General features: G+C 43.1%; 1 protein-coding gene across 2 annotated transcripts in view; it reads left to right on the forward strand.

Annotated features, from left to right (window-relative positions):
• The window catches only part of LIN9 (lin-9 DREAM MuvB core complex component), a 328,489-nt gene that overhangs the window by 260,388 nt on the left and 51,529 nt on the right, over positions 1 to 16,572 (forward strand). The window lies entirely within an intron of this gene.

Below are 16,572 nucleotides of genomic sequence, written 5' to 3' on the forward strand. Positions count from 1 at the left end.
TAGAAATAAAGGAAGCTATCCGTACCTTACCAAAGGGAAAGCTCCCGGTATGGATGGTCTTCCAGGTGAACTCTATAAAGAGTTTGCAGAGTTATTTGCCTCACACTTACACCAGATGTTCACTGAAGTCTACATGAATCAGGTTCCCTCCTACTCTTAGAGAAGTGCTCATTATCACTCTCTTAAAGACTGATAAACCAATAGACCGTTGCAACTCCTATCGGCCATTATCCTTAATAAACATAGGCGCTAACATATTAGCAAAAATACTCGCCACCTGGCTGCAGTCACTCCTTACTGATTTGGTATTACAGGACCAGTCTGAGTTTATTCCCAACCGTTCTACTGCACAAAACGTGGGTACCTTCTTCGCACTGTCACACCACTTGCACCCCTCACTGAGAGCATTGGCTGTCCTATTGGATGCCTCAAAGGCTTTCATGTCTCTGACGTGGACATATATGTTCACCGTCTTACATCGCATGGGGCTCCCACAAGCCTTTACACACTGGGTTTGTCTCATATATACAAGGCCCAATGGCACGAGTGAGTGTAAATGGCACAATAGCCACTCCAATACAGATCCATAGTGTTACGCAGGAAGGGTGTCCATTGTCACTGATTCTTTTTGCTTTGGCAGAGGAGCCCCTGGTGTGTGTAATTCGTTAACGGCACACCTCCGCTGCATTGCGTTTTTGTCTCCTCCCTTTGGCCATATCGCTCTGTGCTGATGATGTAGTACTCTAAATGTGCGGACTAGGTTTGAGAGGTGTTCCTGGCTCAGCATTAATTGGGCAAAATTGCTTATAATGCCTCTCACGTCAAGTACAAGCCATAGTGACCCAGACTTAGTGGTTCATAATAATTGTGGCACAGCAATGTCCAAACTGGAAGATCAGGTGAAGCGCTGGTCGTGACTGTCCATGTCTAAGGCAGACCAATCATGAAAATAATAGTTCTGTGTAAGTTTCTAAATCTGTTTACAACAATCCCCATAATCCTCAAACAAGGTTTTTTTAAATGCTTCAATCCCACTTGGTGGTGTTGGCGGGCAAGCAGCCTAAGATTAGTTAGGCACCCGCTGACACTTCCCTATGACCAAGGGGGTTCAATGCACCGGACTTCTATTTGTACTACTTGTGCGCCCAGGCACAATATGCCCACTCAGGGGTGTGAAATTTAATAAAATATCTACTTATCCATAGGACATGTTCCTTCATAAATCTGCTTGTTCTGTTAAAAAAAACAAATCTTCTTGTCCCTTTGATGCCTAGAGCAGTGACAGATTATGGCAGCAATCTCCTTATATAGGAGTTCTGATAATAGCCTCTCTGAATATGCCAGGGCTAATACTATAGAAGGGCTTGAACACTAGCAATTTCCTTACTTTACCACCTTTCCGCAGACCTACGTACTTGGGCTGGATGTAGCAGTAAACAAAGGTTCCAGGGTTGAAATGGCCTTATACATCTTTGCAAACTTACCGTGCATGTTCTGTGGGTTTTCACCAGCTTTTCTCAATTTTGTTTTTTTATATACTGGGAAAGGTTAGATTTTTTTACTCCTGACAAGGGCAGAAGTAGAAGTTCTTCCAGGGTTGGGAAAAAAAGTGGTTGTCAGGAAAGTGTACTTGTAAACGCTCATTAGATTTTCACATGAGCAAATCTACACATGCATATTTGCTCGTGCTAAAATACACGTCACAAATATTTTCTAGGAGTACGATTTCCTGGTCTACTTTGGTAAGTTATTGTGAATTCATGAAAGCCACTAATTCAAAGACATATACCATGGGTGCACTTTTGTGACTTTCTTTATGAATTGGGTCCCTAATTAGGTCTGGCATCAACAAAGACATCTTGTTCTTATTAAACTTCTATTTCTCCATCTGTCGGCTGGCTTTACAGCAGTGGTCTTCAAACTTTTTAATGCCGTGCCCCCCCAGTTGAAAAATAAAAATCTTTGGGGCCCCCCTCAGAATTTTTCATAATTATTTTAGAAAGATGGCAATGTTTAAATATGTCTAAACCTATTTAAACATTGCAGTGAAGTACTGTTACCTTTTTAAACCTGCAATAACATGCTTCTGCTTAAAACAAAGGCATGTTATCTGTTTAATATTTCTTTTGGCCAGCATTTGGTGCCCCCCCTGGGATCACTTGAGGCCCCCCTAGGGGGGCCTGCCCCCCAGTTTGAAGACCTCTGCTTTACAGTAAGCTATCACATTCTGCTCTTCCACAAGGAGCATATTGGCACACAAAGTTTTGTTCAGTGCCTGGAACTACTGTGGCAATCAGTGGTGTAACGAAACTGGAGGGGGCCCCCTGCAAAGACTCACTCAGTGATGGTGCTGTGCTGAGTGGGGCAGTGGGTCCTTTGTTACGCCACTGGTGGCAATGTGTGCTTTTAGACCAAAAAACTTTTGTTTTCTTTTTGCCAGTGTTTGTTACAATGGTGAGGGCCTGGCAGCTCCCACAACAATAATGTTTTACAAAAGCCATGTTCAAAACAAGACCTGCATTGATAAAACCAAAAGACTCACTAAAAATGTTGGATTGGTTGGCTTTGTCAGTGATTGTTTATTTTCATGCTACCCATAATCATGTTGAAAACGATTACACTGATTTTCCATTAGCAATATTTTTTTAAATACCAGCATACATCAACACATTTTACTAAATGACACTTCAAAGAAATGGCATCTGAAATTTCATAGTAGTGTAATGTTTTTTTTCCTACTTGCATTTTTTTCTGAACATTTTATTTTGAAAGCAAAGAATCATCACTCTTGCTTACAAGCTTCTGCAAACATTTGCATCTTATCAGAGAGCATTCTGGGAGCATTATACTTAGCCTCATATTAAACTTTTCAAAAGTGTGTACAGTTTAATATATATATTTATTTTTTTACTGGCACCACTGTCAGTAGTACAATGACTTTAAAACGTGTGTTTACAGCACTCAACCTAGTAATGAAGGCTTTTCATTAGTGAACCATAAATACGATTTCAAACAGCGTTAACACATGGACACACATTGCCTCAACTGCACACAGTTCTCTTCTCTGTAAACTGGCAGACAAAGGGTTTGTGCTGCAGGGGGTTGAGCTACTTGTCCCAAGGACAAAATAAACATGAAAACTTGTTGGCCTTGACCCCAAACAATATGTCCCGGGCGTCGGGGAATAGGAAACTCACATCCCTGCTGCTGAGGTTGCGGCCATCCCTGCTGCTGAGGTTGCGGCCATTCACTTGAAGTTGAAAACCTTCCTTCCTGCCTGCCATCAGATGGACGCTTGTTCAGGTGCTCACAGACAACATCACCTCTATTTGGTCTTGCAACAAGCAGGCCTGGTTAGGGTCGTGGGCTTTGTGTCAGGAGGTGCTGTGCCACTTTAAGTAGGTGAATCGCAAGGGAATTTTCCAGGTGGTGCTCCATCTTTCAGGAGCCTTAAACGCCAGGGCAGAAGAACTCATTTGCTGATGGCTAGCTGATAACTAACTGTTACACGCAGAAGTAGTGCATGGTACTTTTCTGGCATAACCTCTTCGTCACTGTTGAGATCGCACAATGTCAGCATTTATATTCACGGGTGTTTCCAAGGCGGCTCTCTCTCTCTCTGAGACTCATTTCGCCTAGAGTGGAGCTCGCAACTCTTATAAGTCTTGCTCCCACTACCTTGCCTACCCCTGTTTCTGAAGAGGATCAGGAACGACTGGGCCCAAGTCATCAAAGTGGCACTGGAGAGCGTGGTACCTGGAACTCCTGAGCATGAACATCTGCCCTTGAAATCAGACTGCTGCTTCGGGAGAATCTTCTGTTGCAGCAACAGGACAAGGTCCTGCACCCAGGCCTGTACAGTCTTTCTTTCCATGCTTGGAGATTGGGTGACAACAGTTGACTGCATTTTTGACCTTTTTCCTGAAATCACAGATGTCATTTTGGCAGCTAGACATTGCTCTACAAAATAAGTATACACCTGAACTTTGGGTCAAGTTTGTGGTTGGATGTTGCATTCGGCATATTGACCCGCGTGTTGTGTAAGCTGTGTCTTTGGCTCATGTCTACAAGGTTTGTTATTACACCCATGAGTGACACAAGTGAACTTAGTTCAGAGCACCAACAATTAACTGTAAAAACAAAACAACAACAAAAACTGTTTTTCGCAGCCCTGCAGAACCCTACCCAGTACATAGTTGAAGTGGCGTCAATGCTTTTGGGTTACTAACAGCCCCTAAACAGGAATCTAATGACACCATGGTGATTTGAAACAAGCCTATTTCGTTCTTCTCAATACCACACATACAAACTGCACTAAGAAAAAGACACTTTAACTAAAACAAATTGTTATTTCAACAGGTGCACCCTCTTGCTTAGCACATCTAAGATAACCATATCGAATATATTTAAAACAGCACAAATGCATGCTGCAGCAACGAAAATAAAATGAACATTTTGACCATGGCTTAAAATGTCATTTAATAAACCTTACACCCTAAACATACGTCTACGTGCTACGCTAGGAGACCATGGACTAATACAATTTGCATCTAGGTTTTCTTAAGGAGGATCAGCACACTATGTACCTGTTTACAGCAGTAAGTAACAGTAGTTGTCAAAAGTCATGGAGGCCATGTTCTCACAAAGGGTAAACACACATCACATCAGCTCCCTTCCTCCCAAAATGAGTGGCTCAGTATCAGCTTTCAGTAGAAAGGGTGATATGGCTGCATCTCTGGTAGTCAAGATTGTATCTGACAGTATCTTGTGCAATCATTTGGGGATTTCTCCTGACAAGTTTACACTATAATATATCTGAGGTGGAATTTCCAACATCACCTCAGGAGTGTCTGGCATATACTAATGTGCATCAAGATGTTAATCTTAAATGCGTTCCTAGACATGAATAAGGTAAAAAGACAACAATTCAGACCACACTGTTTTGACTATTGTTCTTGTTTGATCTTGAAGCAGAGATATCAAGGTACTTGTTCTTGACTGATATCTCATCAGGTGTCTTATCAATGTCATTGTCTGGGTGACTTGACACTTACACGGGTTCTTGGAAAGATAACATGTCTTCCTCAGAGCAGACATGTTGATGATTCTCCAAAAATCACAGTTAAACGGAGTCATGGTCTGATAAAAATGAAGTTGGCCTTAGTCTTTACGTCACTACTGCAGGCTCAACTATCCAAAGTATTGTTTTTTTGTGTTGTCCCTATCCCAGCAAGAACTTTTAAAGGGCACAGTAAAGCATTGGTTATCTGCAATTTCTGCTCTTTGAGGTTGAAGGATCAGCCCTTCTTTATTCAAATCACTTGCTGCAGTGCATTTTTGGAAGGTCTGCAGCATTTGTGTAAATTTCATCATGCCTGAATGAGACTTGAGTGTAGTCCTCACGTGCCTAATGTGTACTCCTTTTGAGCAGCTATACAGATGTACTTCGCGCCTTCTCAATCTTAGGATGGTATTCCTCATCACCATAACATCGTGTGTAAGTGACCTGCAAGCCCTCTATCAACCCACCATACACGACATTCTGTCCAGATAAGCTGATGCTGGGGATGCAAGCTTGTTTTCTACTAAAAATTGTCACTCATTGTACCAGGGAACATAGTCTCTTTGATGGATTTGCTAGGGTGAGAATAGCAAGGCAGCACAGAAAAGGTCCATCTGCCACTGGGTTGTTCTCTGCTTCGAAATGTGCTAAGAGGCAATGCCACCAAAGGGCTTGCAGCCTTATTCCACCTGAGCCAAGGTTGCTACCACCCTTTTGTCACAGATTGTGCCTGTTCTGGACATTTGTCAGGCTGCTGCTGGACAGCAGTTCTTATGTTCACAAAGTATGCTGTCTGCACTACCAGGTCTGTTGGGATGGACACTTTGTCCGTTTGGTCCTGCAGGGGGTTTTGGTTGGTTATAGACCCACCACATGGGAGGTACTGCTTTTATATCTGTTCACAAGTTGAGTACTCTGGGATTAGAAGTATCCATCAGGACAAGTCAGTTACCTTCGGTAATGCTCTTTCTAGTGGATACTCTAAGTACTGATACCACATTTGACCTTCACACCACCTAGTTCTTTGAACTGGACTGTTTTTCTGTCTAAGGAGATTCCAGATCTAGAGATCTGCACATTGGTCAAACCAATCTGCTGTTATGCTGTGTCTGGGGGAGCAGACAGCCCAACTGATGTCAGCGCATGAGTGGGTCTTATATGCCTATCTGCACATCCCTTCCAGAGAGGAATGAGATCCACACAATGCCATCTACTGGTTGGCAGGGGAATTGTTAAAATGTTTTTCTGATCCAGTCTGGCATCTAGGGAATATTCACAATGTGAGGAATCTGCAGATAGATGGTTTCCAACAGAAAGAGCATTACTGAAGGTAAGTAACATGTTCATCTGAACAATCACCTTTTACTCAGGTCTAGCTGACAAATCACTATGCAAATGACTTAAAAATTAATAAAGGCAAATTCAAGTCCCGTGGATTTTAAACTAGACCTAAGCTTAGTACTGTTAACACAATAAAAAGCCAAGATTAGATCCAAAAAGGCTAAACTTTGAGATCCCTTTGTTCATAAAATATATACGTTTATACTTTGGTCCACTGTGCAGAGACCAGCTTTCATGTTAGGTTTCAGCAAGGATCCCATTCAGCCGAGCCCAGACCTGAAGTCTGGTAAATAAGATCCTACCTGCCATTTAAACTTCAGCGAAATTGGGCAGTAAGAAGACAGACCTCCTTTTTCATCTTCATTGAAAAATAAAGGTGAATTTAGAGGGGAAAAAGAGTTTGATAGTTAAATTTGATGTCTACAAATTAATTGTATCTTTGATCCTAATTGTCATAGTTGTCCTTTCAACACGTAGAAGTAGCTGTTTAACCCTCTTACATACTAGCAGGTCATACAAAATTAAGACAATTAAGATGATACGGAATTCTTTTGCAATTGCATCGTTTACCTTGGTAAATAAAATCCGTCATTTATCTTCCCTGTTAGATTCATCTGATAGACAACTAGCTGCAGATTCCTTATCTTAGAATTCTCCCCAAGGTGTCAGACTAGATCCGGAAACTTTTCTTCAGCAGTACCACTGCGCATAGGTAGAAGGCGTCATGCGACTCCGTAGCTACGTCATCCCTGGATATGACGTCGAAGGAGTCCATATAGTCTCTCCCCCAATACACAGATGTCAGTTTTCTTCTTTTCTGCACAGCAACGCGGATCCAGAGAAGTAGTTTCTCTGGCCAATTTTGGCCTTCCTTTTTCACTGTATTTTTCACACTTGGAACAGTGTATATGCCTACTGGCTTTAAGCCCTGTGGGTCATGTGCTTGACAGATGTCGGTCACAGACCCTCACTCCATCTGTATGTGGTGCCTAGGCACCCACCCCGACGACTGCGATGCCTGTCAACAACTGAGCTTAAGACGATGCAAGAGCAGCGGATGAAGCTCCTAGTGGCGTGGTTATTGCAGACTTTGCAGGACTCTCAGAGGCGGGGTAGTCTGTCATCTTCCACTTTGCATCCCAGTGACCGCTCTAGGAGTCGATCACGTGTGGCTCCCTCGACATCTCCAGGTAAACGTTGTCCACAGGTGAAGTTGCGTCCCTTCTCCGGCTTCAACACCCCCGCGCAACTCACCCAGATCTTCTGAGGACGAGTCTGCGCAGGAGTTGACCCCATCCCTTCTGCCTTATCCTGTTGCCAGGGCGGGACTACTATTTGTCCTGGCATGCTGTTGTTTTGGTCTCCTCCTCCCTCTGGAGCGCCTTCAGGCCCTAAGAGGTGGCGGGTGCCCTGACGGGGTCCTCACAGATGGCTTCGTCCTCTGTGCCTGTTGGGCCCCATCGACTATGACTTCGACTCTGGGGTCGGATCGGCACCAGTGTGCAGTCTCTTGTGGCTCCCATCGACTATGCTTGATTCCTCCCTCCCGACGCCATCTTCGGCAATGGTGGCCATACAACTTCGCTCGACGCCCCTATTGTTGCCTCTCTGGAGTAGGACAATGCCACCTCCGAGGTCGAGGTCTCTCCCTCTCGGCCTCTGTCGACACAGGTGCCGGGAACAGTACCTTAAGAGTCGTATGTTCCTTCATTGGCTGAGCCTCAACCTCTTTTTCCTCCATTGGAGGGGCCTGGACTTCCTCAGGCTCCTCATTCAGTCACCATTCCGCTTTCACTCTCAGATTGGTTGCTTGATTTGGCCAATGCGAGTGGTATTGATTCCTCTCCGGCATCCAGCCTTCTATCATCCCCTGGTTTGGCTGCTGAGGCTAGTTCTGCTTTTGCAGATATGTTGAAACAAGTTTTGGAGGTGTTGCATGTACAGCTTCCTACAGTACAGTTGTCCACGGATCAGTTACTTGACAATTACATCCTAACCAGTCTTCTGTAGAGCTGGTCCTTCCTTATTGTGAGGCTCTCTATGATATCCTCTTGGGATGCCAGTTTCTGGTCCGAGTGTGGAGCATTTTATGTCCCACAGACACAGGCCATCCCGTAGGATCCTTTATGCCTTCGTCAGCACCCGACGACTCAAAGTTTTGTGGTGCAAACTGCTTTGGCTGCACACAGTCCTACGCAGACTCCTCCTGCTCCACCAAAGCGAAAAACCAGCCAGCGGGACGCTTTTGGTAGGAGAATTATTGCCTCATCAAGTTCAGCCTTGTGTTCCATTAATACCTATTGTGTCCTTGCTTTCTTCTCCCACGTTGTGTGGGACTCAGTGGAGCATATTTTGCCTTGTTTGCCTGTCAAGACTAGAACTGCTGTCACTCCCTTTGTATGGGATGGTCAGCAGGCCGCCAAAATTAGTGCTTGCTGTGGTATGGATACCACTGATTCTGTTGGGCGGATTATGGCTTCCTTGGTAATGCTATGGTGAAGGACTTGGCTACGTTCTTCTAATTTCTCAGAACCCGTACGAGATTCGTTACTTGATATGCCCTTTGATGGCAATTCTGTTTTTATTGCGCATTCCTATTCAGCTTTGCGCCACTTCAGAGATGCTCATGGTGGGACTTAATGTCAGGTCCTCATCCTATTATACAGCTTCTTTATGGAGCAATTACCGTGGCATAGTGCTCACTGTCTCAGATCCCGCCCACTAAGATACGAGTGTCTTCTTCCAGGTGTGTCTGTAAACTTGCACCGCCTTTCGCAGTTGTTCTATCATTCTGGAGTGTGTTTTTGTTGTCAGTTAACAACCAGTGTGTGAACTTCCTGTGCCTTGCAGTTTAATTAGTTATTAAACCATGTTCTCCATCATGGAGATTTTGCTTTAGTGGCACAATTCCGTGCATCTGGTAGCGCAGACTACTCTTGTTTAGTGGTTTAAATACCGTCAATGTTAATTTTTTTGCTGTTGTACCACATAGGGTGGTTCCTTTTTGCTGTTATTTCAGACCACAGACCAAATCTGAGTCTCATTCTGCCCATGGAATGTTTTCTGTTGTATTCTACTTATAGACGGATTGCCTACAATCTGTGTTTTCTATGGAGATTTGTGTTCCGTCCCAGCTCTTTGGAGCAATAGGTGTAAGCTTTTCACTCCTTTTTTCTGCTTCTTGTTCCTTATTGGGAACTTCCTTGGTAGTCCTATTGGAGCAGTTTGGTTCCTTATGTCATTAGGATTTCTATGATTGCTTTTGCACATGTCCTTTTCCATTCATATTATGGAAGAGGTTTTTTCTCCCATTTTTGGTGGTATTTCCATTGGTCAATTGAGTACTACTGTTACTCCAGATCTTCTTTTCTGATTATCTCTCCTCCATCTCAAGGCCACCATCTGTTGCCGCTTGAGGCCCCTACTTTCACTTTCCTTCTGCCCTTTTTAGTGTTCGTGAGGGTAATCCCTTTCTTTTTCTGTTTTTCTGCATGAAGATATTTTATTATCATATTTTCCTTTTGTATATGAAAATGAACAGTGGAGTAGTGGTTGTGGTTACGGTCCCTTACTAGAGATGCGTGGGGCGCTCCCCTGTGGCTCCATGGCCAGGATTACAGATGCTTTCACTGAGTAGTGAGGGTTTTCTTCCGGGTGCGTCCAAGACATTTCCCTCCTTCACCTTTGATTTCAAACCCCTTTTTTCCTTTCAATCATAGACCACCTATTGGATCTTTCTATTGCCATGAGGGAGGTGTATAGTGCGCCTATAGGATGTTGTTGACACATATTCTTTCATGACTGGTTGTCTGACTGTCTTGGAGGGTTTATTTCCCTTTCTGTTTATATCTTCTTCGTTGGCCTAATGCAGGTATCTTTTTGCAGGCTTCTACCCCTAGCATTGCTACTTTGCTTGTTCAGGGGTGTGAAGGTTTTTCTCTTTTTGGATCAGATATTCCTCTATGACTTTACAGGTTTCTAAGGTCTGATATCCAGATTCCATTCTAGGAATCGATCTTTATATACTCCTTTTTAGCAGTATTCAGTGTTGGTCTAACCTTGGATCGCTTTTTTCTGCGTTGGTTCTTCCTTCAGAATTACTGCTTTTGCTTCCGTTCTTTCTTCAGTGGATTGCTTATATTTCTTGCTCATGCCCTTTTTGTGATTAGGCTCTCCTCAAAGGGTGTCTCTCTACCTTGTGTTTCTGTTCTTACTGTACCACACCGTATTTGCCGGTTTGTCTGAGCAGGTGATTCTTCAACCCACTACTTCCTTTGATATACTGGCCTTGTTTTTCATCTTTGGTTGATTTTTCTGTCTTGGGGGTGTTTTTTCTTTCCCCTCTTCATTTTCATCCTGCATTGTTGCTCCTGTGCAACCTTTTTCTTTCTTCTTATCTTAGATCAGGAGCACAGCTCAATATTCAGGCCTTGAGTCTTTACTGTTATGCCATCTACAAATCGAGGGTTCCGATCACTTCCCTCCTATGGTGTTCTGTTGTTTAGGTAATGTTACCTTCCCATCTCTTGCTGTCCCTATTCAACGCTTTTGCACCTCATTTATCTGGCTATTTCTTGGGAGCACTTCATGTTCTTACCTGTCGTGGCCCTCCACCACCAGTTTCATTTTCATGGACATTTTTTAAACGCCCATGACTTCATATCTTCTTGTGATATGTGGGTTATCTACTCTGTGAGTAAGCTACATAGTTCTTCTCACCTTTGTCTATCTCATAGCTGGCTTACTACTCCTTAGTTGACTGGTTGTTTCTTGCGAGACTGGGTGAGATGTGTTTGCAGACCTCCTCCTGGGTTGATAATGCTTTGATATCTAAGTCTAAGGCAAGGAATCTGCGGCTAGTAGTCTCTACAGATGAACAAGTTACTTACCTTCGATAACCCTTTATTTCGAACTGAATGTCCCTTTGCCTTCAGCCTTCCTACAAAGATCCAAAAATCAATATTCCAAGTCAAATTAGCATTTTTTTTTTTTTACAAAGCATTCAGTACACACAATTCAGCAGCATTGTAGAAGGTCATTAATTTGTTCTCAAAGCAGGCCCTCCGAGATACACCAATATTTTCCAACTGCGACTTGGGCCATAGTTATTTCACCTCAGTATTTTGCACATGTACTAACTCGATGCCAGGATGTTGCATATAGTTTTCTCTGTGAACTCTTTGGCATCTTTCCTTTCCCTCCTTTTTCTCTTGATAAAGTAAATATGACTGGGCATTCAGAAATCTGGGCAAGATTTTCCAGGCCCAAACAGGATGCTAATAGACCTCTTTAAACAGGATTTGACAGTTAATTACCCTTTTCTCTTGCAAGTCTTTAACACTATGCTTTCAAGACTCATAAGGTGAGGCTGAAATAATCATCCTTAGCATATATAGTGAATAGGACACACCCTAATAAATAAAAAAAACTTTGGTCATGCCCAGTTGAGGGCAAGTTCTTGAAGAACCAGCCTCTTAATCATGTGCCGAAACTTTACATTTTTGGTGGAATTACCATGGTGGATACTAAACCAAACGTTTTATCAGGGATATTGAAACTGGGAACATAATTTCATTATTTTATTTTCTGGCCATCTATGTGCAGTGTTTTAACAACTAGAAGGTGCACTACAGAGTTGGAGAATCCAAATGACAATTAGTGCCCCACAAGTTACTGAAGTAATGAAACTGGGTGGAAAGGCACAGGTGCTGCTGACTTATGTTGAAGATGATGCAAAACTGTTACCATATGCCTGAGACACAAGGCTCTGTGGCAATATCCAATATCATGGTTAAAAATGGTAACCATTTGAGCAGTCATGATTGGGTAGGGGGTGCATCTGGTATAAAGGTTTATAACATAAGTCTGCCATAATTTGCATGTCTACACCACGTGAACAGTTCTTGGAGTCTTAAAGGAAAGGAGGCTCTATCAGCAATCTCATGGAACACTATTCTGTTTGATGGTTAGTAACTGCAGTATTGAAATGGTAGCCCTTAGGTAAGAATTCCAGAATTCTCTGGAAACGTGGCATCTGACCACGCCCATAGTGAAGAATTTGCTATGCAGTAGCTAAGCAGAGCTACAGGGCTGGTTGTACGAGGCCTAGCACCTTCGGTCAGAAATGAATTAAAAGTGCAACACCCTTAAAGTAGTTTCGGATTGGAGCAATATTTTAACTGTTACTTCAACTTTGGAGTGTGCCATGTCATGTTTTAACCTATTTTGCACCATGTCCGGCAGCCTGCGATGGCAGTATGTGTGTATTTTTGTGTGTAGGTCCCTTAGGGTGGCATAAGACATGCTATAGCCCTTAGGGGACCCTCTTTAGTACCCATGCCCTTGGTACCAGGGATACCATTTACTAGGACTTACAGGGGTGCTAAAGTCCTTGCCAGTTGGGTTACAATTAGACTTTACTTATTTTAGGGGAATGAGCACCTTTGCTAAGGTCTGATTAGCAGGCCTCAGAGTCGAAAACCAGCATCTAGTAGTTCTAAAGGGGACAAAAAGTGTGGCCACACCTGCAAAGAAGTCCAGTTTCCTACACCACCAGACTCATGAATTTTGATACGATAGGTCGGATTGCAACCTACTGTGAGTCAGTATTTTGCTAACCAACCTATAAGTAGATATCTTGGTTTGCAAAATCAAAAACAACTTTGTAAAAGTTAGTGCACAATTTGCGACCACTTTTACCGAATCCATTTTTTGTACAAGTCCCATAATTAGTTATTTGCCTTGGACAAAGAAGGTGGTAATATGGGTTGTATTATTTTGAAAAGGTGAAAGTTTATAATTAATTTTAGTGATGGTTCTTTTAATGAAATGTACTATATTTTTAATGATTGTTGTATGTGTTGTGGTTGTTTATACATCCAAACGTAATTTGGTCTTCGTTTCTTAGAAACCCCTCTAATATCTATAGTCCAGTATCTCTTCTAAGCAGTTTGGAGGAAACAGTGCAGAAGAGAAATTCATCTTTTTAATGGGTCATACCAGATTGAGAAACGTTCTAGGTTCCATAGTACAATGTTTTCACCAAGCGCATTATTACAAAGTGCTGCTCTTGAAGTAAGTAGAAGGGATATTTGTTACCTTTCTAACCCTCAGACAGCATTTGACACTAGAGTCTGCCTGTTAGGACTTTTGTTTAATATAACACTTTATTGATTTTATAAGTAGGAGCATAGTAGTCACACACAATACAAACGTTTGCGGAATTTCTCATGTACACTACCAGAGGTCATGCCTATTCATCCCATGCTCTCCCTTGGGTTACACAGCTGTAGTATCAAGCCCACATACCCACCATTTCCCCCATATTTTCCGGTGCGGCCTGGTGCAGCCTCAAGCTAAGTAAATCTGTTCCTCCAAATTTGCAGATGGTTCACTGCCTGCCCTCCACTTCTTTTTCATGGGGGCCTTTGGAGATCTCAGTGTTTAGCCACATCTCTCTCTGCTTAAAAAAATTCCCAGTCCCATCAGAATTCGTCTTCCCCCCAGTCCCAACAGTACAACCCTTGGTGAAGCGTCAAGGCTCTGTCCCAGGATCTCTGACAAGGTGGATAAATATAGACAGCCAATACCTCTGGATGATTGGACACACCCAGACCATGTGAAAAAAAAAAATCTGTCACCCACACATTTAGTACAGGTGGGAAGGGGGAGTTTGTGGTCTCTACAAGCGCTTGATCATGTAATATGTGCAGTGGAGGTAAGTCAGTTGGACAAGACGCAGCCGAGCTGAAATAGCTAAGGTCTGTGGTGTCATGCATGGCTCCCTCCAGTCCTCCTCGTCCAGCAGGCGCAGCCACCCTTCTCTTCGCTCCATTTATTACGTCAGTGTACTTGGAGAATGATTTACCTGGGGCGCTACAGATCTGGGAGATTCCTCCTTTAGCCAGTGGGCTCATGAGTAGCTGGGCCTCCAAGGGGTTATATTCTGGAACTGCGACTAGCTCCTCCCTGTGCCCATAGAGCTCATGACGGTGTTGAAGTGATCAGAAGAATTAAGATTTGTGAAGGGGAAACTCTGGAGGTTCTGGAAGGATTTCTTCTGGTCGTCCAACCAGATGTCACCCAGTCGGGAAATGCAGATACTATCCCTCCCCTTAAACACATTGAGTCTTGCTAATTGGTCCAGCCATCTGCTCACTCAATGTAGGGTCCCAAAATATTATTCGCCGATCCCAACCTGTCCACTTCAGGACAGCTCAACATGCCAGGAAGACTACCTTGGTGATCTCAGTCAGCAAGTGAGGGATTGGCATGCTGTAGAGCATGCCCATAAGATTTTCCAAGCCGATCAGTGAGGCCATTGCCCTAAAGGCGGGGTCTGCCCACTCCCGCACAACCAGTTATTTAACACTAAAGTCTGTACCGCCCAATAGTAAACTATTAGGGATTGTTAAGGACACTTGACACTTCTATTTTACTTGAATGGAAACTTATCAAACAAATTAGCTGCTATCAGGTGTGTAAGAAACTGAGTTATTAGTAAAGGTGGGTGTCTTCCCACCTTAAGTAATAAATTCAGTCCTTGTTAAAATGAAACATTAAAGTCACTAAATTAACCTGAGCTCAGTCCCTAAGTGTTATGGCACAGAGCTGACAAGCTTAACTTAGTGGCAATATGTAAAGTATTTATTATGTACCAAAACATTTATAAATCCAAAACACAACCCAGTAAAAATCCCTGCAGAGGCCACCAGCAGTTTCCAGGGCAGGTCCAGTTGAAACTGGTCAGATAGGAACTGGCTAGATGGAAAATTGCAGAAAAGGTCTCTTGTAGCTTGTTGCGTCCCTGTTGCATGAACAGGTGGTCAGCATTATGCCCCTTGGAGTCCTCTTCTTTGTCCTGGATACATGAGGGAACAGGTCTAGTCATTCAGGGCTCCTCTCAAGTCAGACAGTAGGTTCAGACCTCTTCTGATATTCATGAGGTCCAGTACTGATCTGAGGAAGGTACAGGGGTATCATATTTATGTCTGGCCAGCTTCTGGTTGGGGAGTGACTCCTGTCTCTTCCCTAAACAGTCTCTGCATAAATCCCTTCTTCGTGTTCTGTACAAACCAGTTCTTAGGACAGCTCTCCTCCCACTGGTTTTGATGTATGTCTGACTAGGGAAGCAAAAGAAAGAGTCTGTATAAGTATTATCTTACATCTGCCTGTCACATTGGGAGACGCCTTTGAAGTCAGTCATGTGGGTACAGCCCAAATGGTAATGCTGCCAGAAGAACAAAAGTGCTTCCCACACCAGGCCTTCACCTCTGCTTTGGGAGCAGTTTTCATGCACTAGTCAAGGCTTGAGCATTCCAAGGACTGCAGCTGAGGCGTATTGCAAATTTTCCACCAGAGGCTTTAAGCAGGAAAAAGGTAACTTTCCAAAAGTACTTTTTCCCCTTTCTATTTATTTAAAAACCCAGTTTTGCTATTGAATCAAGGTTTTAATATATATTAAAAGTAACAGTTTAATTCCACTTCTATCTGGTACCTTCACTGAGATAGCAGAATTAATATTTAATATTACTTCCCAGTGTTCCTCTTTAGGCCAGCCAGCATTTCTACTTTGAAAATAGCTTTTGGGGGCTAGTCACTGTAAGGAGATGTTAACGTTACATTTTTACAGGTCCTACTTTTAAATACCATGCACCCTGCCTTATGGGCTGTAAGGCCTACATACGAGTGACTTATATTTAAAAGGAAGGCTATGGCCTGTCAAAAGGGTTTATTTTGGCAGGTCGAATTGCAGTTTTGCACTGCCACAGTTAGGCTGCATCTTACACTGTCACTGTAGTGAATGGCACAATAGGTGCTGCAGTCCACTAGTGACATTTAGCTTACAGGACTTGAGTACATGTTGTACCTTATACTATGGATTTATGGGTAAGTTGAATATGACAGGAGCATACCAATTCAGTTTGCTTAAAGGGGGAGTGCAGGCACTTTACTACTGTTTAGCAGGCATAAAGTTCACAGAGTTCTAGAGCCAGCAAAACAGGTAGGACAAAAAGCTGGTGGTACATCACACAAAATATGATAATTTCCTTCAAGATGTTTTTACCAAGGGAGCGATTTACCACAGGTTCCTTTCAGCTATTTGATTGGACCAACTTTTAGGTTAAATCACAGTGTATGTTCTCATTCCAAGAGGAGAGAAAGTTCTA

Source organism: Pleurodeles waltl, chromosome 5 (genome assembly GCF_031143425.1).
Source record: "Pleurodeles waltl isolate 20211129_DDA chromosome 5, aPleWal1.hap1.20221129, whole genome shotgun sequence".
NCBI lineage: Eukaryota > Metazoa > Chordata > Amphibia > Caudata > Salamandridae > Pleurodeles > Pleurodeles waltl.